A 25,945-nucleotide genomic window follows, 5' to 3' on the forward strand; every position below is an offset into this window, starting at 1 on the left:
GGCTTCAGTACATTAAAAAACCCTACTAGGTAAGAATTCATGGAGAAGAGTTTAAAGGAAAAAGAAATCAAGGTGAGCTGTAGTTTCTCGAAGAAACAATATTTTGTGCTTAAAAGGCACAGGCACAATAGCATCTCAATGCAAAAGGATCAGAAGACTTGGCAGCATCACGAGCTTTTCATTTTCCTCAAAGACAAGAAGAAAGAACAATAAAAGGTTACCGAGCAGGAGTTAAAAAAAAAGTGTGAACACATAGGCAAAAATAATAGAAACATCAGGGCATAAAAATGAAATTAAACTTGCAGAAAGTTAAAAAAAGTTACCCTTTATATGCATATTAATAGAACGAAGACAGTCTGGAAAAATGTTGCTCAGAGAGTAAGTTATTGAAAAATGACACTGAAAAAGGCAACAGTGGTTTGCTTTTTGCTTTAGTCCTTGTTAAAATTGCCAACTATGCACAGGGGATTAGTACACAATGTGACACAATATCACTACAGAGGTGTACTATCCTCTTATCTGCCTGTTGCAGGGTGCGATCAGTCCTCTGTCCAAGCCATGTATTTCCTGTACAGTAGAGTGGGACAAACCACCTTTTAAATTCCCTGCAAAACCAGCTAAAACCATCTCAGATACCCTGTTGGTCACCTTACTTGAACAGATAAGGTGCCAGAAGGAAGGACAATGGCAGTGCAGTGTCTGTTTTAAGGGTAGAAAGAGAAGCAGCAGAAGAATGCTACATCTAGCTTCAATCATCTTAAAAATTCTATGTCAAACAAAGAAGCAGTTTGCATGTATGTGAAAGAGAACAAAAATATAAGCATCAGTAGATACAGGAGAGACAAGAAAAAAGTAATATAAAATCAAATTAATTTCTTTTCATAATGTAGAAGTTGTTGAATGTCATTTATCTAGGCTTTATGATCGCTTTTGTCACTGTCTCAAACAACTTTCTCATAAATAAACTAAAGAAACATGATTAAATGAGCCTACTATAAATCCATACCTAGGGAGTAGTTATTAATGATATTCTGTGAAAACAGAAGGACACTGTGAGTGGAGCTCTGCTGGATCTAGTTCTGCTCAGCACATTCATTAGTGACCCAGACAATGAAAGAGAGTACACGTATTAAATCTGCAGATTACACGAAGCTGGAAGCGTCTGCAGACACATTGGAGAACAGGATTAGCATCAAAAATATCTTGGCAAAAATCAGAAAAACATTCTCTGAAAATTAGGATAAAGTTCAGCAAGGACAAAAGCAGAGTACTACAAAAGCAGTATCACACTTAGATAGGGTTGGGTAGATAGCAAATCTCTGGGAAGAGGTGTAAGGTGTCCTAGAACTATAGAATCACACTATGGTTTGGGTCAGAAGAGAATTTGGTTCCAGCCCTGTGCCATGGGCAGGGACACCTTCCACTAGTGCTCAGAGCTCCATTCAGCCTGGTCTTGAACATTTCCAGGGTTTGTAGGGAATCATTCCTGTTAATAAAATCCTACTGTTGGGGAAATAAAAGGGTTGTTGTCCCAGGGTCTGTCAACAGGGACAAAGCCTATGAGGCATATGAAATTCCTCTGTAGCTTCATGCAGGGTTGGGAAGGTCTCAGCAGCAAAACTGTGCAGTTGGAGCACAGCTCTTACTAGACTGCCAGTCTTGAAAGTGTGACTTCCTAGGAAACACTCAAGAAATCATGGCCTGCTAGCCTAAAAAGAAGGCATTGCAGGTGGGGTATGAGAGCACCAGTTGAAGATCCTCATGGACTTTAAAATGCCCCACAGTGACGAGGAGGAGAGGAGCAGTCGGTTACCCTTGCCAGTGATGGAGTAATAGGTGTAAACCACATCAAAGTAGGTTTAGGTTAGTGGTTAGGTAACACTCACAAGCATAAAGAATATCAAAGGACTGGAGAACACCATCTAGAGTGGCTGGAGTTTTCATCACTTGTGGTGTCTGCAGAGGGTTAGACAATTATCTACCATGAGCAATGACTAGGGTCAATCTCTCTTGGGCTGTGGGAGAGAGTAGATCTCTCCATTTCAATCCCTCTTACATTTTTTCCTTCAACATCACTTTGTCTTAGCAAGAGCACAGTGGGAGGTCACGTAATGGTAACATCCAGTAAGTTATGACAATGACACGCTTATTGCTTTAACAGCACACATAGGTACAGCTGTCAGTAACCACACAGGGTTCAAAACCATTCAAGTTCTAGAGAAGATCAGACCAAATCATCCTTTGAGGCCCCTTTTGGCCTAATAATTTAAGGAGTTTTGCTCTCAGCTGGTTACTGATTTTGACGTTGGGTGGACATGTTGAGGGCTATCCTTTGCAAACTATTCCAAGATCAAAAGAGCTGCCCCAGTCTCCAGCCTGGAAAACTTGGGGCTCCTTGAAAGCAGCTCAGAGCTTTAGCTCCAGAGTCTCCAAATCTCCTCTGTATTGGTCAAGGGCATAACTTGATGTTGACTTCAGCTTCAATCCTGCAGCTGGCTGGTTGGAGCGTTCAAAGGCATCTGCGTTCCATGCAAAACTCATCCATCATTCATTTAGCAACATTGCTGGAGGGCTCTTCCCCTCCACGTACACACATCCCTCTGGAGATAGTGGATGACGGCCCCCTTCACCCCACCACAGGCAGGCAACCTTCAAAACCCCATTCCTCCTCCCCACAGGAAAAACTGCGGGCATCAATACGCTGCGGGCTGCCTATCTATGCCCCCGAGCTCACTGCAGAGCCATGGCAGACACTTAAATTAATCATGTAGATAATTATACAGTACTTTCAAGGGATTTGATTTTCTCAAACAAAATCTTCTGGCTTTGGAAAAATGACTCCAGACAAGCATAAATAGGAAATACTCTTTCCAGATGAAACAGACAGCGCAGCATTGAGCTGAACACCTCTGTGCTGGTGAAAAGAGCAGCCCAGGTGTCCAATGCCAATGGAAGCAAAAAATAGAAAGGTATCAACCTGTTCATTAAGGGAAAAAGTAGATCTACCTGATAAAAATGGAAAACTCAACACTAAGAAGAAATTTATTTTTACTCTTGACTTCCACCAAAATAGACTCAAGACACAGGTGAGAAAGCTTACTGGAGTCACCACCACCTTGCTTACCTTCTGTAAGTGACTGACCTGCCAAATCACCCCACTGTCTTGCACGAAGACCTATGGACAAAATATTCTAATTTTATCCCCAACCTGGTATTGCCTAGACTTGCCTGGAGTAATCCAAGCCAGAACTGGGAATAGGCAGCCCTGTGGGCCCAAAGTCCCCTGTTTTGGGTACAGGAGTCCCTGTTCCTGGGGACAACTTTCCTCCAAAGAGATTCCATCCTGCTTGTTCTGAATCCCTCTGAGGCTACTGATTCACACTCTCTGGTGATTAAATCTCCCAGCTTCCCTGGATCTCAGCAAGTGTGGTCCATTCAGATTTTTTTGTTTCAAGGATACAGTAAGTGAACTAAGATTTTGAAGATAGGATGTTTGTAGGCACAGAACATCTCAACTGGGAAGATACTGGGGCAGAAAATCTCAGTTAATATACTGAGTGCGATATAGAAGCATTATTTGTCCTGTTCAAATAGCAGGGTCATGATGGTGCACAGGCAGCATGGCCACTCAATATGAGGAGGACCACGAAGGAGATCACCCTTCATAGGATCTTATTTTGGCAAGACTCTCACCATACATTACAGTATTGGCTGTAAGGCTCAGGTTTATCCTGCACTGCTGCAGTAGGCCGTGGACTGCACACAGAACCAACTCACAGCACAAGACAGCCACTGTCCTTTTCAGGAAGTGAAGCTTTTGAGCCAAACGCTCTCAGAGGATCAAAAAGATGCTGATGAAAAAACTTTAAAAAAAACCATGGTACTCTCTCACTCAACTATAGCCAGAGCCAAGTACCACTCCTTTCCATCCAACCACAAAGAAACCAGTCACTTTGCATAGCTGCAGCCTGCCCAGCTTAGGTGCATGCCTCTTTCCAAAGATGTGCCACCACCACCTAGTGAACAGAGCAGCCTTGTCCCCCTTCTTATGCCACCAGCCACAAAGATCCTGCTGGGCATCATCAAATCCGGACCCCAAACATTACAGCAACTTTTTCACCCTCTACTCTATAAAACTCATCACATTTTAACTAGAAGTAAAAAAGATTTACATCTCTGTTATTCTACTGGAAAGCTGTCACAGCACACCGCATAGTTGGAAATGGTCTGTTTTCCAGCTTAAATGTGTTCATCATCAGTTTATACCCACAGACATGTAGCTTCTACAGCTCCCTGCTCTTCTTGGTATTTATCAGCTCTTTTTACATCCATCCCTGGAGTATTTACAGCCAGAAAAATCAGCTTTTACCTTGCCCTTTTTCCACCTAGCAAGCTCACATAAAATGTGCTCTCAAAGACTGAAATATCACCCACGTAAATAAACTGGCTATCTTCCTCTCCCTTCCTCAGTGGAAGTTTTTAGTTATGGCTCAGAAAGTAACACACTTATTTTCTTCATCTCCAGCCTTTTAATTCAAAATACCAAGCTAAACACAGGTGATACAGGTAAAGAAAGACGGCTTCTTTCAGGTTTTCTTGAGGAAGCTAAATAGGTGTCATAAATGATTGCTTATCGCAGAACCACAGAACATGCCAAGTTGGAAGGGATCCACAAGGATCATTGAGTCCTACTCTTAGCCCTGCACAGCTCCATACCCAAGAACCACACCATGTGCCTGAGAGTATCATCCAAACAGCTCTTGAACTCTGTCAGGCTTGGTGCTGTGACCACTGCCCTGGGGTGCCTTTTTGAGTGCCCAACCACCTTCTGAGTAAAGAACCTTTTTTCAATATCCAACCTAAACCTCCCTTGACACAACTTCAGGCCACTCCCTCATGTCCTGTCACTGGTCACCACAGAAAAGAGATCAGTGTCTCCTCTCCTCTTCCCCTCAGGAGGAAGTTGTAGGCTGTAATGCACCCTCCCCTCAGTCTCCTTTTCTCCAGGCTGAACAGACTAAATGACCTCAGCCCCTACTTATACAGCTTCTCCTTTATGGAATAATAAGAGCACGTTCTTTAAATAAGTTTAGGCTGGAACTGTCAAAAGCATTCTCTGGATATTCAGTGCATAAGCAATAAACATTTTTTTTCTGACAAGCTGAGCTTTTTTTCCCCATATTGTCCTCAAAAGGATGATGTAAAGAGCTCCAATAATCACTTTCTCATAGGGGAACAAGGAAATATAGAGGGCCATTAAAATGTCCCATTACCAATTTTTAAAAGGTGATTTGTGCAAACAGACAAGACACAATCCTCCAGGATAAACTCTCTGGCATTTCCAGCCTAGCCTAAACCTCCAGAAAAACATACACACGGTTATTCCAAAAATTCTTTTCATCCCCTGAGTTAGATCACTTTATAATTGCTTTAAAGGTTATGTTTGACATATACTGTTAATCTTTTTATATATAGATGCAGGCAGGCATTGTACTTGTTTCCCTAACATCATCTGGGCATTTCAGCACCAGAGAAATAAATCCACTACCAGCAAAAGACAATAATTTACTAATTTCTATTCAAGTGTAGCTTTCATTTCTTTAACTTCTTAGTTATAAATTAATAGCAAAAGAAGTAACAATGGGGGGAAAATCACCTTGGAACTGAATTGAGGTTTTTCATTAAAAGAAAGATGGGTTGCTGAAAGATGGGTTTGCTGTAATGCTCTGAGGTCTGAAATCCCTCAGGACAGTAGAAAATCTGTTTTATTCTGGAGTACCCAGTGGTACAAATCAGATCCAGGCACACTGCTATGTTTCTGCTGAATTAGCCAGAGTGCTCATTTACAGGTCAGCTTTATGACAGCAGTAGGAAGACTTCTGATATTTGACCTGGCAATACAATTTTAAATCTTATGCTGAGAGGCTTTGAGAGATTTTGAACAAATTTGAATTGACAGTGAGTTTTATAGCAGTCAGCATTTTATATTTCATGGCCTCAATGCTTTTAATCCATCTGTAGGAGCCCTAAAGCTGGATTTACTGCACAGTCAAACCACAGCCTCAGGTTTGACCTCCACACAAGGAACCAACAGGAATACAGGGACATGACAACAGGAATTTCTCTTACTTAACATCAGCTGAATCCTCATCTTGAGGATCCTGGGCTTTTCACCATGGGCTTCATTTCTGGCCAAAGGAGAGGAACAAGCAGTTTAGGAGGAAATTGTTACCTTACCTGTTATAGATCTTTATTTTCAGACTAGATACTTGACATCTTTCAAGTCCACTTTCAGCTCCATTATCTGAAAAATGTGTGACCAAGTAGAATAGAGGTATTTGATCAGATAGAACTTACTTTAAACTAGTTAACCAGGCAAACTGGGCACAGAAAAACTCTGCATCAATTCTTGCAGAAAAGTTTTCTGCAATTTGATTTTGAAGTATTTATGTTGACTATATTAAAGATCAAAAGACCTGTGCAGGCATCTAGACTTCCTAAATCAAACATAGTAATTGCCAGGACTTTTACAGTATCAGCCCAAGCAAGCCCTGAGAACAAAGAACAGTTCACCAAGAGGACACTGAAAGAGACAAATGTAGAAAGGCAGAATTCTTGCAGGAAATGTTACACTATAAAAGGGGGCAGAACAGTTAGGTAAAAACCTAGTCGTATACTCGGATTTGTTTTGAAAAGCTCACCCCCAAATGGATCTCTGTAGCAGTTATTTATTTCCAGGTGCTCTCCCAGCTTCCAAACTGCTGGCAATTAGTAAATTCTTTCATTAAGGAAATAGGATTGTACCCAATTTTATAGAGAGGGAATGGAGCTACAAAAATGTATGCATCCCATACAGCCTCATCTGAAGCTTTCCTGTAGACACAGGACCATTGGAAAAATTTTTAAGCATCATACATGCCCCCCTTACCAGGCACCACATGGGGCACCTTGTTCCACCACAAGATGGGAAGAGAGCAAGACTCCCCTAAATCCTTCTACCTTTGATCCAGATCATCTGAGCACAAGGTGACAGAACTGCAACACTGGATTGTTTTCAGTTCAGGAACAGTGGGTTTGACACCACTGAAAAGTCTACAGGGGCTTCCACCACCATAAAGTCTACAGGGGCTTTCACCACCAGTATCACCTCAAAGGCCATAGGGTGTTCATGTTAGCAGCACTGCTCAAGAGGAACTGCCTCAGTTCTTACAAATGCAACCAGTTGTTTTTTCCACCTAGAGCCCTGAAGCCATCCACTTCCTCCTTCCTCTTTATTTCTATGTCCATACAACATAAGCAAGGTCATATAAAAAGACAATTTCCAAAACATATTGTGTGAAACTATACCAGGAATCAAGGATCATATCCCAGAAAGTAGTCCCACTAGCCCAGAATATGGTGAAGTTTTAATGATACTACAAAAATAAGATGAAAAGCTGAAAAAACATTTGCTGTGTGTCAGCAGGTAACAGTAAAACTCCAAAGCCTGGTGTTGACCAAAGGCTCCAGCCGACACGCCAGGTCAGACAGCACAAGCCTTTCCTCACTGCATGTCACTGCAGTCTTGCCTACATTCAAGAGCCTGGTGCCCTCTGGGGACAGCAAGTGTGATGTATTTTGGGATGGTGAGCAATCATACAGGCAGCCCTGGTCTGGAAGCAGGGAAAGCCAAAGCCAGTTGTGTTGCAGATGGCAATAAAATGCTGAGCCAGGGCTATGATGATGCAGCTTCATGGTTTTAGGTCCTTCATGCACTAAACAACAACTAGGTTGTTTGACCTGCTCAGGTTGGTAAGGAAACGACCCAAGTGCACTTTTAGACCTGCCAAAACTGGTGTGCTGCAAGAGGAGATATGGGAACAGACACAGTGAACTTTTAAACTGGAAAGATGGCATGGCTTAAACCACTGGGCTGTATTTTCCACCATCATTCAGATGAATTAAAGAGAGACAGCAGGGGAGGAAGCATCCATCTGGCCATCCATTATTAATGAGAGGATCAAATCTAAAACACTTTCTGATACTGGTACAGGAGCCCTTTAGTACGATGAAATTATTCTCTTTCGTCCTCACCCTCTTTTTGCACAAACAATCTCCAGCAGCCAGCCTCTTCTCCAAGTCCAGGTCAGGTGGGAAAATGGAAAAGCTTTGTAATTTCTAAATTAAATTTTAAATCTTTCTAATATTCTCTTATGCTGAATGTACTTTGAGTACTGAAGGAAGATAGGCTTGCCCTTTTGCATTCATTTAAACTGGAATGAAACTACTTATTTCAGACAAGACTTAAAATCACCTAATTCTCCCATGATCTAGTGAAAAATAGCTATCTATCTATAAGCCCTTAAATTACTCAATTTAATAGCAGAACATAAAAAGCTTGCCTAAGGAATCAAGTTATTGCAAGCTTGTTCAACAATGGAAGAACTATATTTAAAGTTTCTTGAAAAATGGTGCCCATCCAATTCTGCAATTATTCAGCATCCTCCGTACACCATCATGCCTAATCATCCTTTGGATCTCTTCCATTTGCTAAACAGTTCAGAGCTGGTGCTGAGAAGCACCACTGTGAATTTTCAGAGTATTCAGAATTCATTTCTGACATAATTTATAGAAGCAAAAATGTGGAGTAACATAATTAAAGTCAGCAATGCTTTCCTGGGTTCACTTTACAGTTGTGTAACCACAGCGGAAATCTAATTTTAAGTATGAAGATTCCAAGAAATATCCCTTTTCCATGTTTGAAAATAGCACAGCTCTCTCACATTCATACATGCACAGAAAATCAGTCAAAACTACAGACATTTAAGTAACAGAATTAGACTTCAAATTTACATTTAGGTACCTAAAAAGTGACCTAGTTTATAAGAGCTGTCACTAATGTCACTTCCTCCTGCATGACCTTAAAATAAGCACTCATTTATCTAGACTTTGATAGCCACAATCCCAAATTTCTCAATTGCAAGGCTTTCTGAAGGACTGGGTTTTCCATGTAACATTTTGAACTATCCCATAGAAATTTATCGCATACTCCAGTTCTTTCTGAAAAAACTTACATATAATTAGGGACAAAAAAAGGCTTTGTAGATCTGAAATTATTTTTAAATGCCTCTACTCTTCTCAAGATCTTCCTGTGGGAAAGACCTTTACAACAATTATTCATAAACCAAGAAAATGTAAATAACATGTTAAATTTGGACTGCATTGAATGCAGGAGTCATGAGTCTAGTATTACAAGCAAACCACAAACATCTGATGTTCTAATACTGTGACTCGATATTAAACAAACAAATGCCACTAACAAATTGTTTAAATTAAATTTTGATAAGCACCAAGAAACATACAGCTTAAAACCCTGCAAACTGAATACACTTGGAAGGTGAACTGATGTAATTTCACCATGTTACTGGAAAGGACAAAATACTTTTTTTTTTAAGAGCTGTTTTCTATTTTCTCTTAAGTCTGAATTAACACCATCATCATCATCATCATCATCATCATCATCATCATCATCATCATCATCATCATCACCAGATTTAACACAACATATTTTCATATCACTGTTCCCAAAATCCATTAATCATCTCCAATCTGATCTGAGCATTGGAAATAATTAACACCCTACTGTGAATGCTTCAAAGGAACTGTGCCAAGTAGAGCTTAGGAAGGGACTTTCAAAGAAGATCCTTCCCATCTCAGCTTTGCCACATCCCATAACAGTGCTAACTGACTCATCATCACCAACATTCTCTTTCACTTCCTAGTGAGTTGGGAGGTGAAAAACCTAAGGATGTTCAGACAACAATTTGCATCTCTACCACCAATATCTACCTGGAGGCCATAACTGCAGGAGCCTTCAACACTGCAACACTTCACTCTTTCTTCATGAAGGGTCAGTCCAGCCCTGTGAAGCGCTTGGACACATCAGCAGAGCTCAGCTCTCCTCCATACAGCCCTGACAGGCAAGAGTACAACAGGAAGCCAACTACTCATCACCTCCTTAGTGAGTGCATCTCCGAAATCAGGACATGACTGTGACTGCAGCCAACAGCATGGTGCTTCTGAAATGCAGGATTTCCACAGATGGAGGGTCAGCCTCTGCACTCTGCCATTTTACTTTAGTTCCTGTTCCTGCTCTCAAGTCAATACAGAGGTTTTTGTGGCAGAAAGGGCTCATCTCTGACTTCTGAAGGACACAAACCACTGAACCATAACCCTGTCATTGCTGCCTCTGTCCTCTTAACCTCCAGCTGAACTACAGCAGTCTCCCAAAGCATGCATGCCAGACTGAATTTTTCTCTCCCAAGTTGAAGGTTAACCCTGCTGGTAGAAACTTGCTGGAAGCAATGAGCTGTCACCTCTCAGAGACAAGATGCTGCTGATGCTGACCACAGCATCCATTGCTTTCATGGAATCATAGAATCATTTCCGTTGGAAAACACCTCTGAGGTCATCAAGTCCAATCTTTGACTGAACACCACCATGTCAACTAAACCATAGCACTGAGTGCCACGTCCAGTTATTTGTTGAACACTTCCAGGGATGGTGACTCCACCACATCCCTGGGCAGCCTGTTCCAATGCTTAGCCACCTTTTCAGTGAAAAAGTCTTTTTGATGACCAGCGTGACCTCCCCTGGCACACCTTGACACCATTTCCTCTTGTCCTGTTGCTTGTTCCCTGGGGAAAGAGACTGACCCCCACCTGGCTACAACCTCCTTTCAGAAGTTGTACAGAGGGATAAGGTCCCCCATAATCCTCTTCCTCTCCAGGCTAAACAATCCCAGCTCACTCAGCCACTCCTTGTATGACTTACTCTCCAGACCCTTCATCAGCTCCAGTGCCTTTCTCTACACTTGCTCCAGTGCCTCAATGTCCTTCTTGTGAGGGGTTCACAAACTGGAGGGTGGACTCAATCCCCTTGTCCAGATCATCAATAAACAGGACTGGTCTCAATACCGACCACAGCAACAATTTCCTTCTGTAACCAGACCTCTCAGAGAATTGATTTGGGAGCCTCCCAAGCCTCTTATGACCTTCCTCAGGCCATGTGTGAACATGCTTTTGGAGGCAACTTTTACGGCTGTTCTGAGATTTCACACGAAAAAGCCCAGGATGGTCCTCTGACTTCAGAAATAACTGGACACTGCGGTCTTCAGTCCAGTTCCTCTCAAAAACTCTTTTAAGCTGATTGAAAATTATCTCTTAAGCAAAAAGAAGGGAGATGGCAGCTAGAGATAGAGCAAATTCAGCCTCCATACAACATAAAGAGGTTTTCCATGTTTTTGGCAATAATGAAGTATTTTCTGCCAGAACTGTAGGATATACACTCAACTAGTAGATCCTGGGCTCTCAGAGTAACTTCAGGAGGTCCTTGCCTTTCTCGGAAGTCTCCACACAATCTTTAGCAGAGTTCTGATACTGCAGTGGACATAAATACAGTGCCGACATTGCCTTTACCCTGTTACCATTTCATATTGGTCAGGAGATTAATTTTCTACCCACTCACACTACGTACAATGTCACTAAATCTTCACACAGTCTAGGGCAAAGGTTTCAAGCACAGAAGTTGCTGTCATGGTAGTTCTCACGTATCTCTTCGGCGCTTTAAAAGAGTTCAGTGTTGAATTGAGCCCATATGAAAAATACGTAAATAAATGTTATGGTATATAAATGATGATTCAATGCTTTACCTAATCACTTACTTTTAGGCAGTTATAATCTCTGCAAAGACAAGGAGCAAAGCCTGGAGAGCAAAGTCTTGCCTTCAGGCATTTTAAATATTCAAGTTTCTGAGTCAATGTTCTTACTGGGCTGAACGAACAGAAGAGCAAGTCCATTTAGAGCCAACATACATACTAATCTTTACCATCCCATGTGATGTTGGTATATTAACTCCCATAGTGGACTTGGAGAAACATCATATGCACTTTCATGTATTATGTTGTTCAGATGTGTGTAACTGCAGGCAGGCAGGCTTTCAGAGGCATGTCAAAGATTTAAGAATATGCAACAAGCCAACTCCCTGACATGAGCTCTAAGCATAATCATTCTTTGTAACAGGATATAACAACTAAAATAAAAAGACACAAAACAGAGTCACCACACACCCCTGATCTTCCCCCTAATCTTCAACTATTAAGCTCAAGCTTCAAAATCAGCCTCATTTAAACCAAACAGACTTTTAAAAACTAAATATAGTGCTACTGCAATGTTAGACTTAAATATTATAAATTAAATACACATTTTGGGTATCTTTTAAGAGAAAAGCAAGTGCAACATAGGCAAAAATCCAAATATTGAAAGCCAAAGTACTAATACTTCAAACATTTAAACTATTATGTAATGTTTCTCATATCGACAGGCTTACCATGCATCTGTTTTATCATGTGCTTAGAACCATGCTCGGGGTCAGGAGCTGAAATATATGCATGTTGTCACTAAAATATTACCAGAAACTGTATGATAAATGTTCAATATTCAACATGTATTTCAGCACTAGAAAAGTCCAACCCACCTTAGTATTTGAAAACCCTTTTCTTAAAGACTTTCAGCTTCAAAATCATCACAGCATCCCAAGCAAAATATTACCATGCCAAAGAGAAGGATTTGATAGCCATATCACTGCACTAAGAACCTAAACAAAAAATCAGTTTTAGTCATGACTAATGTTTTACTGTAAACAACCCGCAGGCAGGGAAGACCCAGAGCCAACAAGAAAAACAGCAAAGAGAAAGAAACAGTGAAATTGCAGAAAGAACCACTCTTCCCAAACAGGAGAGCTCATGAGGAGTTGCCAGCAAGCACTGACAACACAGGAAAGCCAGAGCATGACAAAGTGTTTTTCTTTCCACCCAGTGCCAGACAGAGCAGGTACACCCCTCCCTGTTTTGCTAGTGCTGCATTCCTCTGTTCTGCAACAAGCAACCATGGACCTGATTAAATAATATCTCTTTTGAAATAGCTGCTAGCATGGTCCATTGTGTGCAGGGTGGGTAAAGACAGGAGGAGCAGGGTATCACACACAACCTTAAAAAGACCCCATAAATCCTAAGAAATCCCCTCCACCAAAATGAAAAAGGACAGGTGACAAACCCAGATACAATCAGCATCATAGTGATGGCAGCGGATGGCAGAAGAGGATTTGCTCCGCTACCTCTGATCTGCCCTTAGAGGTACCAAGGTAAGGTGTAGTAACCTCTATCCTTCATTGGATTATTCATTCATTTTCAAAGATCTTCCTAAACTGGCTCAAATCCCAGTGGAAACTGCAGTGTGTGGAGGCATTTCCCCAAGATGGAGAGGCGAGAGCACTGTGGAGATCCTGCACTGTCCCTGCTCTCTCAGGTGCCCCAAGCAAACCTGCAACCACCACAGATCAGCCTATCTCAGAGCTCCACCCAGGCACTAAATCAGTCCTGAAACACCCCAAACTCAAACTAATGATGTGGCAGCACCACAAAACTATGTGGCAACAGCAGCTTTATCAGCAGCCTCAAAATGAGCTGGGCTGACCCCTCCAATGCCAGTCTCAGGAGGGCAAGGTTCTCTTCTGTCTGTCTTCACCTATTTTTCTTCCATTAATTCTACTAAAACATGCAAGGCTCCCTTCAAATTACTGTGTTACTTCATATTTTGGCTGACAGCTTAGATGATATCCAGGGCAGGAGCCATCCTACAGCTGTGCTGCATGGAGAGAGACAGTCACACCACAATCCAAACTTCACCCCTGAAACAATTTCATAGGAAAATGTGCTGAATGAGACTACAAAAGACAAATCAGAAATTAAAATTTCAAATTACAATTAGAAGAGCAATCTTATTTCCTGAAGAAGGGAATTATTTTTAATTCCCTTATTTTTACCAGAGCCACCAGAGACCTTCTATGAACCTCTGTTGTTGCAAGGCATAGAAACTCATTCAATTATCTTCACATCGTCTGGAAAACAACAACAGTCTTGTAACTCTGGGCTTTGTCAGGTGAAGTGATTTGGTATCGTAGCATTAATTGCACATATTACAGCACAATAGTTTGTAACTTTGGTTTCACTTTCTTTATTCTGTCCCATGATGAAACACTGGCTAAGTACGTATATTGCCAGCATGGTACTATGGTTCTAAAAGCTGATTAAAAATAGATTCTTTTAAAAGGAAATACATGGAAGTGACTTTGGAGGCCTAGATTTTAAGCTTCTTTCATTGTTGTTTTTTTTTTTTACATCTTGTTTGCTGAGTGCATATAATTTCTCCCTTGAATTATTTAAATGTCCCAGTGCTTTTTTCATAAAAGGAAAACTGAAGCCAGATGCCCAGCCTCAAGATGGAAAACCTTAAAAATACAATAAAATGGAGCTGGTAAAATGTTTGAATTCTTATCCACTGGGGAAACCCAGTATTTTAAAGAGACATATTCACGGGAAAATCATATTTAAACCCCTCTAGAGCTCTGAAAGATCCAGAGAACTATTCTACGACATCTCTAAATATTTTCTTTTCTTTTGCCTTTTTTCTTGCCTTCAGCCTTAAAAAGCTGAAGAATTTGAGTGTCTGATGCTTTTCTTGAAGAAAAGACTGTTGACCACACATCTTCATCCTGCCCATCTGGGCTCCAATGGAAAAAACTCAAAGTTCATGCAGGAGCCAAGCCAGAACAGGAGATGTTCCCTCTTGTGAGGAGCAGTGTCCCACAGGAATTGCCACTGCAGGCTTTCCTGCATGGAATATCTAATTTATGGACTCTCTATCCTCTACTGACAAAACACACAGATGGAAATTTTAGCCCACTTCAACAGAAAGCCTGCAAGTGCAAACCGTAACAGGAATCCATTAAGGAAAGCAGCAGAATTAAAATGGGATTTCTTAAAATCACAATCTGCCAAGAGATATTTTGGATTACTTTAGTTTGAATAGGCTTGATACACTAGGTAACAATATTTTCAAAATAAAAAAAATTAAACCCTTGCTTAACACATCTCAGCTACTCATACCTGGGGTTTCCAACCTTGCAGTTCCCCTGGCAGACAGGCAAGCTGCTCACAACATTTCCCCCTACCTTCGACCACCAGATTTTTACATTTGAATCTAAAAACTGCTAATCTTTAGTTAAAAATTAATTGTATTTAAAAAAAATAAAAAAGGATGCAAGTGAACTTTCTGGCCTGTCATATGAGAGAGATAAAAATAAAGCTGAGCAGTTTCCAAAGCAGAAGCACAACACTTGGAGAGGAAGACGGATGAAAATGCTGAAAATAAGGCTGCTCTGATAAATTATGTTGCAGTTCATAATTTTAAGGGGGAAGGAGATGTGCAAGATTTAGTTTTTCCTCATTATCCATGTGGTCACAGCTCATTAGGACACCAACTCAGCCCCTGGACCCTAACCAGCACCTCAGGGCAGGAGGGAGTTGCAGGAGTGCAAACTCCTTCCCTCAGACCTGCACTCAGGCACTCAGGACAACAAAGTAGCTTCAGTGTGTTCAGGCAAAATCACTGAAATTCACCTTAATGAAGATCAAGCAAGTGGTCACCAGTCTGCCTCTGCTTTAGCCACCTTGGGAGTCTAAGCTGTGATGATAATCTTTACATTCGAGGTATTAAAGGCTTTGGAGAGCAGATTTATTTAAGAGGCCAGACAGAAATTTGGCCAGGCTGCCCTTTTTAACTGGCATGCAGTGAATCAAGAGCAGGACCATGCCCACGGAAAGGGGGTTTGCTTTCTTCACCTCAGACAGGGGTTTTGCTTTCTTCCTCCAGCAAAGAAGCCCCAGCCTGCCTGACATGGGCACCAGACACTGTCTTACCAGACATCTTACCCCACCTCTCCTCTCTTCCACCCTTTCTTCCTACCATCATTACCTTAGAATGCTGCAATCAAAACCTATCTTGCTCCACTTCCCATGCCTGAAAAGCTCCACCAGTCTGAACCACAGCAGTGCTTTGGGAGGGTGAAGGCAGGATTTTCAACTCCCTCAAAAAGGCATTTAGAAACCAACTCCTCACATTAAAAGCAATGGTTTCCCAAAACCATAGGCAGCCTTAGCACGCTTCAAACTTACTTTGCAAGTCACTAGAGTAGAAGCAAACCTCATCTGGCACTGAGAAGCAATTTTTTTTTCTTGGAAGCTACACAAAACACTTATTGTCATGAGAATGGTGAGAAAGTAGAAATTCAAAATTTGACAATCTAGCTACAAGAAAAATTCAGAGCCCAAGCAGGTCATCATGGTTGAGCAAGCTCCCTGCTGCATCTTTGGGAATGCACAGTGTCCTCATATGCTCTCTCATCCCAAGGATGCAGACAGTATCTGATGCCTAGTGGGACCCTTTCACTGCTCTGGGGGATGGAGCTGGGTGCACACAGACAGGCTGGAGAGCAAGCCATGAAAGCATTAGTGCTTGAGAAAGGGAAGGCACAAGGTATTCCTTGGCAGTGAGCAGGACAGGAGCCCTAGAGTAGCCTGATTTGGACCTCTTGTTGATTGTCAGAGGCAATCACTGGGCCCAGTTATCACAGCTCTGATGACCTCTATGAATTGTTACCCAGTGCAAACTCCACTGTGTGCCTGAGCCTGAATTTCCCCTCTAAACATAATATAATGGCTCACTCTCAAGTCACCTCAAATTTTTATTGCCTGCTACAAACCACGTTTCATGCAGTGCTATGAACTCTCTGTTGGGGATATAAGGTTTCAAGGTCTCACTAATCAGCTTTCCATTGAATAATGAGTAAAAAAACCCAAACCCTTCTTTAGTTTTACTTACATATAGACCACTTGTTGAATGAAAGCAACTGAACAGTGCAAAGAAACCTCTCATTTACATTTCTGTGCAAACATCCACAACTAGGTGCTGAAGAGTATGAAAACTTGAAAGTCATCTCTGTTTTGGAGATGAGAGAGATCTTGGACAATTATAAATAGAAAAATCTTCCTGAAGAACCAAATAGGGAACTGTTGTCCCCACCCTAGTGAACCATAAAATCTTACAAAGCTAAAGAATAAATGCTATCTTTACATCGCAGAAAACAGTTATTTTTTTAAGCTTAAGACCTGTTTAGGGTCAGGGCGTCCCAGTGCAGCTTTAAACGTGTTCTCATGATTACTACACGTCTTCTTGGACTTACATTCAGCTGAAAAATATAGAATTAATCTCAAGACCTGCCAGCTTTAGACTACCCATTCTCTGAAGAGCCCTTAGGCAGAGAACTTGCTGCTAAGAAAGCCAAAGGTCTGGAAAAAAATCAAAGCGACTTTTTGCAGCCATGGGGATCTGGACCTTATTCTGCTCCGGTTGTACATAATTTTTTAATGTCAAATATTCTTTGCATTAACACGTTTTCTGTCTCGTGCAGGGACAAAGGAAGGTAGGACTCCTGCTTTCTTGATTTTAACCTAGTATGACTATCTTCAAAGGCTGATTGCCCTTTTTCTGTCACAGAAAGCATACTAACCTAGTTTGGAAGGTACCTCTGTGGGCCTCTGCTCAATCTCCCTGCTTGAAATAGGGTTGATCAGAGATGGCACATCCCTGCAGTTTCCTGCACGACAATCTCCACTGGCATGGATTCTCCAGCCTCTAAGTAACTTCACCCAGTGACTCCAGAATTTTCCTCTCTAGTGTCTGAATTATTGCTCCTTTGCAGCAAGCCTATGTCCATGGGCCATTTTGCATCTGGCATTAGAAGGGGAGAGAACAGAAGACCTTGCATCTTTCTCATCTTCCAAATTCTTGGATAATCGCAGGCCCAGTGCAAAGGAGAGAGAGGACCAAAAAATACAGAGTGAGCAGAATTTCTTTGTTAGTCTTATTCTCACATTAGACAAATTTGTCAATTTTATTTTATTCTAAATGCTAATGTGTGGCAACACCAGCTGCCAATTTAGAGAGACATACTTGGCATGCCAAGATTTATGTCACTAAGCTTCGCATCCCTTACTTAATTCTCCTGATAGTTACCAACCCTTCCAGAAAGACAGATTTACTTGGCACTCTTCAAAAAACACTTCCTTGATGTATGATGCTACCTCAAATCAGGAGCCTCCCAAACTCAAAGCTCTTTGTCTAATGAAAACTATTACTGTTTTTTAATAAGTTCTTCAGCATTTAAAAATAGCACTCCTAATTTCCTGCTCCACCGAGCACCACCTTGACTTCAAGTCAAATTATTCACAACCTCTTCTCCACCAGCCCTGGGGGATACAAGTCTTGCATTTTGGGGCTAAGTACTTCTCTCAACAGCTGTGAGAAGCTCTCTGAAGCAGGAAAGAGCAACTCACTCCTAACAGTATCAGACAACAGAGCTATGCCACCCTTTTTTCCTGCTATTTTAACCCAAATGTCGTAGGCTAACAAACAGCAACACCAGCAGGATTTCTTTGGGGCGACTTATATTCAATTAAATTATGTTATGGCAGAGCAGTATTACTAATTCAAGAGCCCATGAAAGAGATTAACATTACCATGCAAGCAAGATTTAGCAGTTTTAACTTGCTCTTGTTCTCACCAGGCATATGTCTCTCAGGAAAACACCAGAGGCAAAATACTCAGAACACAAAACCAAACAGAAGTGTGTTACTGTGCCACAGTGTCACAAGCCTTAGCACTGACATTTAGAGCAGCTGTTTCATCCACAAAACCAGTACATGGGTCCTGCACAGAGCCCTGTGGAGAACATCAGATCTGCCTGCCACAGGTGTCAGCTCAAGGTCCAGGCATGCAAAGCTCCAAGAACACACAGAGCCTTCACATGGGTTGAAACTTCACCCTTCACCCCAGCACAAGCAGGACAAGGACTCATCACACCCAGAGGGTACAAACACCACCAAAGGCCAATGATCTTTATATTCTTCTGCCTTACTCTTTTTCAGAAGTTGTCACTAAACACTTCTTGTACTGCTTCCTGAATTTTGTCAGACTTCAAAACTCACTAAATTTCTTTACACATTTTTGTAAACTACTTCTTGAGTTACTTTTTTCTTGTTGTCACTTTGAGAATTTAAAATATTCTTACAGGTAAATGAATCTCTTAAAAGTCTGGTCCCTTCCCATACTGCCTGATTTCCTGGAAACCTGACATTCACCAAATATTTTTACAAATATCCCTGTTAATTGCTTCATTAGAACACACTTCTGTCATTACATTTTTGTCTGTAAGATACAAAAAGAAACAGTACACCCTAGTGTGACCTACTTTTGCGTAAAACTAGAAAAAATCTTTTTAACAAACATGGGAGATAAATTCTCCACACTTAATCTGCCTTTTTAACTTCAAACAGAATTCTTCCAAGGACTTCAAGGAAAATACTGCTTCTCTGACAAAATGCTGTAACTGAGGGCTTAGTCAAATGGTCAGTGACAGCTTCCAAGCTTTGTCTTAATGGTCGTCTTATATTATTTTTGATTCTGCAGCCTATGCAATAGGAGAAAAAAACTGTCAAGTACAAGCTGTCTGCAGTTTGGGATTCAGTTATCCAATGTCTCTGATACAAGACTGTGCCCCACCGCTGGGGATCTATGAAACAAATACCAGCAAGTTCTTTCTTTGCGAAGTTTTTGTTTGGGCTATTGACCCATTGTGTTCATGAAAACTGCTTTTTCCTGAGCACACAAGTTGTGCATCTTGAGGAAAAAAATAAAATACAAAAAAAGCCAACTCCTGTTTTTCCACGTGGATAAGACTCAAGCAGACTCCAAGGGAACTATTTGTTGTAACTGCAAAGGTAAAACAACATTTGAAGGAGTCTGCAGGAATAGGGCACATGAACACAGTGGGAACACATACTCATAAAACATAAAAAGGTCTATTTGCAGTATTTAATGCTGATCTTCAAAATACATTAAAAAGTCCATTAGAAGCTTTTATTCCAAAAATAAAAAATTACTCCATTATATTGAAAAATAGTGTTTATACAAAGCTTCCAGCAACTGCAATTTCTCCATAATTTTCCCATTTGAAAACAGAAACAACCTTCATTCTACATGCACACATGACTTTCCTGTGCTAAGAACCCAGGTTTTATAGAAACTTGTTTCAAATATGAAATGAGTTTCTAACAGGCCATGAAATGCTATGCTTAGCACCTGGCAGCTCCTGCCTTCTTCTCCTGTTTTACAAACCTTTCCTGAGGACTATTTTTCCTTTTTGCTATGTACAGTCTTGCTGGACATAGACTGATGGAAAAAAACCCCAGGCTGTTGACACTTTCCTCTGGATTTTTCTTCAGAATACCTTTCTTTTGGTATATAGATGGATTTGGGGATGGGAAATTTTAGTCTGTATTCTGGAAGTAGTATGAAAAAACTGCCTCAGGCAGCTAATTAAAAAACAAACTTCTGACAGTATGTATAAGCATATATTTTTATTTATATATTTATACACAGAGATATCAGTCACAGGACAACCTATTCTTCTATACAAAAGCTATAAAAAGAGATAACGATTCTAAAATAAGGCTAAGTGAGTGCAGGACTTTTTTTTCAATAGCACTGCTTGGGAAAGGATTTGTGATAATAATTACAGATATATGAATTCCTTGAGTAAACACCACCACACCATGTTCCTTGTCTTTTTATGCCAACACTGCCTTGGCCTTATTATATATGCAGAAGAATCTGGACTTTGGCCACAGAGCATTTTTGTACTGCCTTTAACCAGAACTTTCTGAAATCAAGAGCATCCATACGCTCCAGTGCACCCAGCTTGTTTCTCCAGGGTCAGGGGAAGAGGCCCAGTTTAATACACACTTAATTCAATTAAGAGCTACACAGCAACAGCCTTTAGTGAATTTTAACCTCCTCTCCATGCATCATTTACTAACCCACCATTAATTAAACACAGTTATTAAAGTAGTGTGTTTATAATGACTGTATTTTCAATGAATGAACAAAAGCTATTTATGGATCCAACCAAACAGTGTTTGTTCATTCACGGTGCAGGACTGAGTGCAGATGCCCAGAGCCAGCTGGCATTTCGACAGCACTAACAGCAGTCAGTAGATGCACAGAGGCAGGTTGGTACAAATATCCTCTGCCCAGAAGGAAATACCATGCTGGAATGCTTTAAATTCCCACTTTGAACATTTGCTGCTGAAAAAGGAACCACTGCCAGGTGCCTGCATACCCAGAAGACCCAGGGTATTGCACTAATAATCCTAACTCACTAGGATAACCCTTCTGCAGACCTAACAGGTTGCAGTCCATTGTCTTTATGAATGCATTTGGAATAGCTTGGCACAAATTGCTGTTAGATATCAGGAAATATTAAATACTAGTGTTACCACCACCTCCCAACGTGTGTCTCTCATCAAACAAACCTCTGGAAAGAATCTGCCTTGGGTGGTGAGCGATGGAAAGATGTGGTCACAGATGGTTGACTGACAACTCCTTTGCATAACTAGTGGCACATGATGTCATGAAACACACAAACCTGCATCAGTGGACAGGGATACAGGATGTACAGCCCACATCTTTCCACTAAATCATGTTCAGCATCTTCAGGCAAAAAGACTAAGATTCTTCAGATGGTGCAGCAGATTGCTCAGAATGTAGGCTTGACACTGCATGCGACCTAAGGCAGCTGAAACACCCCAACTAGTCACAGGTTTATCATCATGTATTACCAAATTTAAACAAACTAATCAAGTGATAGCAAAGGTAGAGAAACAAAGGATTTTTCACTTAAACCAGTAACACAGAAATGTGTAAAAAACATGTGACCACTCAAGCACAGATTTGAATTTTGAAAAAAAAAAAGGCATTTGTCCGTCTCTGCGAAAATAAAATGCTAAAACTGTTTGTCCATGTGGTTTTTCATTCATGTGTAAAAAATATATGACCCAGCTCTGCCCCCGCCGCCCGCCTTGTTCTATCTGGGAATGCTTTTAGCATAAGCTGACCAATGAGAAACTTAGTTTAGACTTGGTTCACAAAATCAGCCATAAAATTGCCAATCTTTCTCCTAGAAACAGTATGAATAGGACATGACAAGAGGCAATATGATGTATTTGTTACACTGGTTCCAAATCCCTCACAGGGAGGCGGAGTACAACCTGGCCACCTGCCTTTTGGATATTTCCTATTAACGTCTTCTATTTCATATCAGACTCTTCTGATGTTTGGCATGGATGGCTCTGCAAGGCAGGTGAGGGCAAGACCTGGGCTGCAGCTCCCTGCTGCACTGAATGCTGAGACACAGTATAAAAGAGAACCTTCAACGCTGAAAGAACCATCATAATTCTGTCCATTTGGGTGGGAGAGGCCTTGCATGGAAAGGAGGGTGAACAGTCTCATCATGTGGTCAGTGGGCAGAAAGTGCTGATGCTCACTGATGACATGCATACAGATTCTCCACCCTGAATGCTGGAGGGTGTTTAGCAAACTGAAAGGCAACTCTTGCCACTAAGTCACATCTTGCAGTGGATAAACAGCTCAATGTTGAAATGGAGATCAGTGATGAGAGAAGTCCCTCAGGGGTCTGTAGTGGGAGCAGCACTGTTTCACAGCTTCATCAGCAACACGTACAGTGGCATCAAGTGCATCCTCAGCAAATTTTCACCAAGCTGAGAGGTGCAGTTGATACACCTGAGGGGTGGGATGCCATCCAGAGCAACCTGGACAAGTTGAAGAAGTGGGCCCATGGGAACATCATGAGGGTTAACAAAACCAAGCATAAACCCCCAGTATCAACACAGGCTGGGTGATGAACAGATCAAGAGCAGCCCTGCTGATAAGCACTTGGGGATGCTGGTGGACAAAAAACTGGGTATGACTTGGCAACATGCACTCACAGCCCAGAAAGCCAACGGCATCCTGGGCTGCATCCAAAGCAGTGGGGCCATAAGTCCAGGGAGGTTATTCTGCCCCTCTATTCTGCCCTCATGAGACCCTCCCTGGAGCACTGCATCCAGCTCTGGGGTCCCCAGGCAGGAAAGACATGGATCTGTTGGAATGAATTAGAGGATGATCAGAGGGATAGAGCACCTCTCCTGTGAGGACAGGCTGAACGAGTTGGGGTTGTTCAGCCTGCAAAAGAGAAGAATCTGGAGACCTTATTGTGGTCTTTCAGTAAACAGGGACTTATAAGAAAGATGGAGACAGTCTTTTTGTAGGGCCCATTGTGATAGGACAAGTGGTAGAGGTTTTAAACTAAAAGAGTATAGATTCAAACTAGGTATAAAAAGCACATTTTTTATGACGAGGGTGGTGAAACACTGGCACAAGTTGTTTGGGGAGGTGGTAGATGCCCCATCCCTGGAAACATTCAAAATCACACAGGGGCTCTTAGAAACCCAATCTAGTTGAAGATGTCCCTGCCCATGGCAGGGTGGGTGGAACTAGATGACCTTTAAAGATCCCTTCCAACCCAAAATATTCTGCAATTATATGATTTGCTAAAAAAACAGCAGAAGGGCAGGTACAGAGAATAAGACTATGATGTCTGCAGACCCCATCTTAGTCTCTGATTTAACAGATGGGAATGGGGCAGAAAAATATAGACTAGATAAGAAGCAGAAAAACTTTTTTTTTCTCCATATTTTAAAATTATTATGAAATCCTTCTCTTGTTGTGTTTTGTGCTCAGAAAGAAGCACGATTCTGCTTTGCCAGCAGCATTAAAAAGCTTTCACAGATGTTCCCAACAGTGTTGCTACACAGCCCCTATTCACTGAACACGTTTGCAACTCAGGAGCAATTACTCGTGGAACATATTGCCTTTTGGCCTGTTCATTTGTCTTTTAACAATTATTCTGTTTTTCAAATAACAAACTCCTCCCCTTGCATGAGCAGATGGGGAAATGTCATCTCTCGTTCTAAGAGAAGCTTTGACCAATATTCTGACTTGGGCATTAAATAGAGCAGAAGTCCGCAGAGCTACCTATGCTTTATGGCATAATTTTTTTTATGCATGAGCTCTGCTGTCAAAAATGTCAGCAGGAATATGCATGATGTTACATGCAGTGTTTGTCAGCTGGTTGCTTACTATGCAACAAGGGCCCGGGAGCAGTGAAGAGTAGAAAATCAGAGCCCTCCACATTTAAATTTATAATCTGCAAAAATGAGGACAATGAAGGAAAATAGGAGAAATTGGCCCAAGTAGCAAAATTTAGACCGAGATTCAAGATGCTGAAGGTGCAGGAGTGCTCAGAAGCAGTGATGATGACTCAGCTGGTGGAAAAATGTGAGGCAGGAAACTCAAACAGCTGGAGGAACACACATAACACTGACTAGAAAAGGACCAAAGCAGCTAAATGATAAGGAAAAGGGGCAGCCTGCAAGGCATCTCTGCTCCGTCAGGACCACAGGAAGAAGAGTGGCAACAATGGGGATTTGCTCCTGGGGACAGTCAGGAGGGGTGTCCCTCCACTCTGAGGCAGTGTGAGGGGATGCACTTGGCACCATTTATAGCGTCACTGGAGATGACAGCAACAACTAGGGGACACAACAACACTTTATTGTGGCCAACAGCTGGCAATAGCCACTACACTCAAAGGCTGAAAATCAGTTTGCATTACAATCTTCTCCATTTGCATTCTTGCAACATATTTTATTTAGTCTCCAGACACAGATCTGCCACAGTACTTTCTAATTTTTTTTATTTGTTTGTTTGAGGATGAGGAAGAACCACTTTTCACAAAAAAATCCTAACTTCTGTACTCCAGATGAAGATGAATGGGAAAAGTACAGTTGTCAAAATAAGGAAGAAATGTAATTGCATTCCATTGAACAAATTTCCCTTGAAACCTGGGACAGGTGTTATCCTCTGCAAGGACGCAGGTCAGTGAAGGTGGGGAAGGAAGGTGCAGGCAGCTATGGGAAAGATGAGCTTACTGCCACTTGAAGAGCACACCTGAACACTGCATGAAAAACTCTTCAAAGCAATATATATCACTAAAAACAAGCGTAAGAAGAGTTTTCTTAATCAGATGATTCTCTAAGCTCACCATCAGGATATATCCAACACTTTCAATATTAAGCTTTATAACCACCCTTAGTAACACTGTTTAAGACTGTGTCTAACAGTAGTTCAGATGAGAGTGAAGCAGCCAGATTTAGCTCCAATATACTGCATATCTGCAATTTTTCCTCTACCTAACTATTTGATAAAGATGTTTGTTAAAAACTCTGGGCGGTCCCATGGTGTAAAGGAGAGCATTCTGGACTCTGAATCCCAAGGACGTGAGTTTGAGTCTCAGTGGGGACCGTCCTCTGGCAGTTCAACGCCTCCCTGCCATCCCATCCCATCAGATCTCAGATGCTCAGCAGGGTCAGCGCAGGTTAATACTGGGTGCTGTAGAGATTCCCAAGGACTTCACTGTCACTGTCCAAGCTCGCTCGGCCGTGGCAAATGGACCCTTAGGACTTAGATGGTGGGGCTTGTTCTGTGCACACTGTGTCTCACCTAAAACATCCACTGCGCAGGCTAGAAGGGTACATGGGGTGAGCCCTGCCCAAATCTTTGTTCGTGAAATCTGGTCATACACACATAAGCACATGTTGAAAACTCAATACATCAGAAGGCAAACTACAGTATAATAGGCCACTACTGTTGCAAACTTTGCTATCTCATTTACAGGTTTGGTGGGTTTATTTGGTTTTTACATTAAGCATCAGGCAACGGGGGTAAAACAAACAGCACAAAGCAGTTAGTCAGCCAAGTTTCAGTGCCTCTGGTGGGACCCAAACAGACATCTCAGTGATGTGCTTTGGCTCTCAAATCAGACTCCTGGGAGCATAACAGAATTGATAAAACACTGAGCAATTATGCATAACAATGGCTGAAGGATGCAGTTGCAGATGCAGCTGCTAACACATTTTTTTAACTGCTGTCTTTTTGGCAAAATGAATGCTTAGAAAATGTAAAAGTTACTGCAAATGCCAGGAACCTTGTACTGCACACCCCGTCTTGCCTCCACAAAGGTACAAAGACCTAAGTGTTGGTAGGGTTCAAGTCTC

This window comes from Pithys albifrons, chromosome Z (assembly GCF_047495875.1).
Source record: "Pithys albifrons albifrons isolate INPA30051 chromosome Z, PitAlb_v1, whole genome shotgun sequence".
Taxonomy (NCBI): domain Eukaryota; kingdom Metazoa; phylum Chordata; class Aves; order Passeriformes; family Thamnophilidae; genus Pithys; species Pithys albifrons.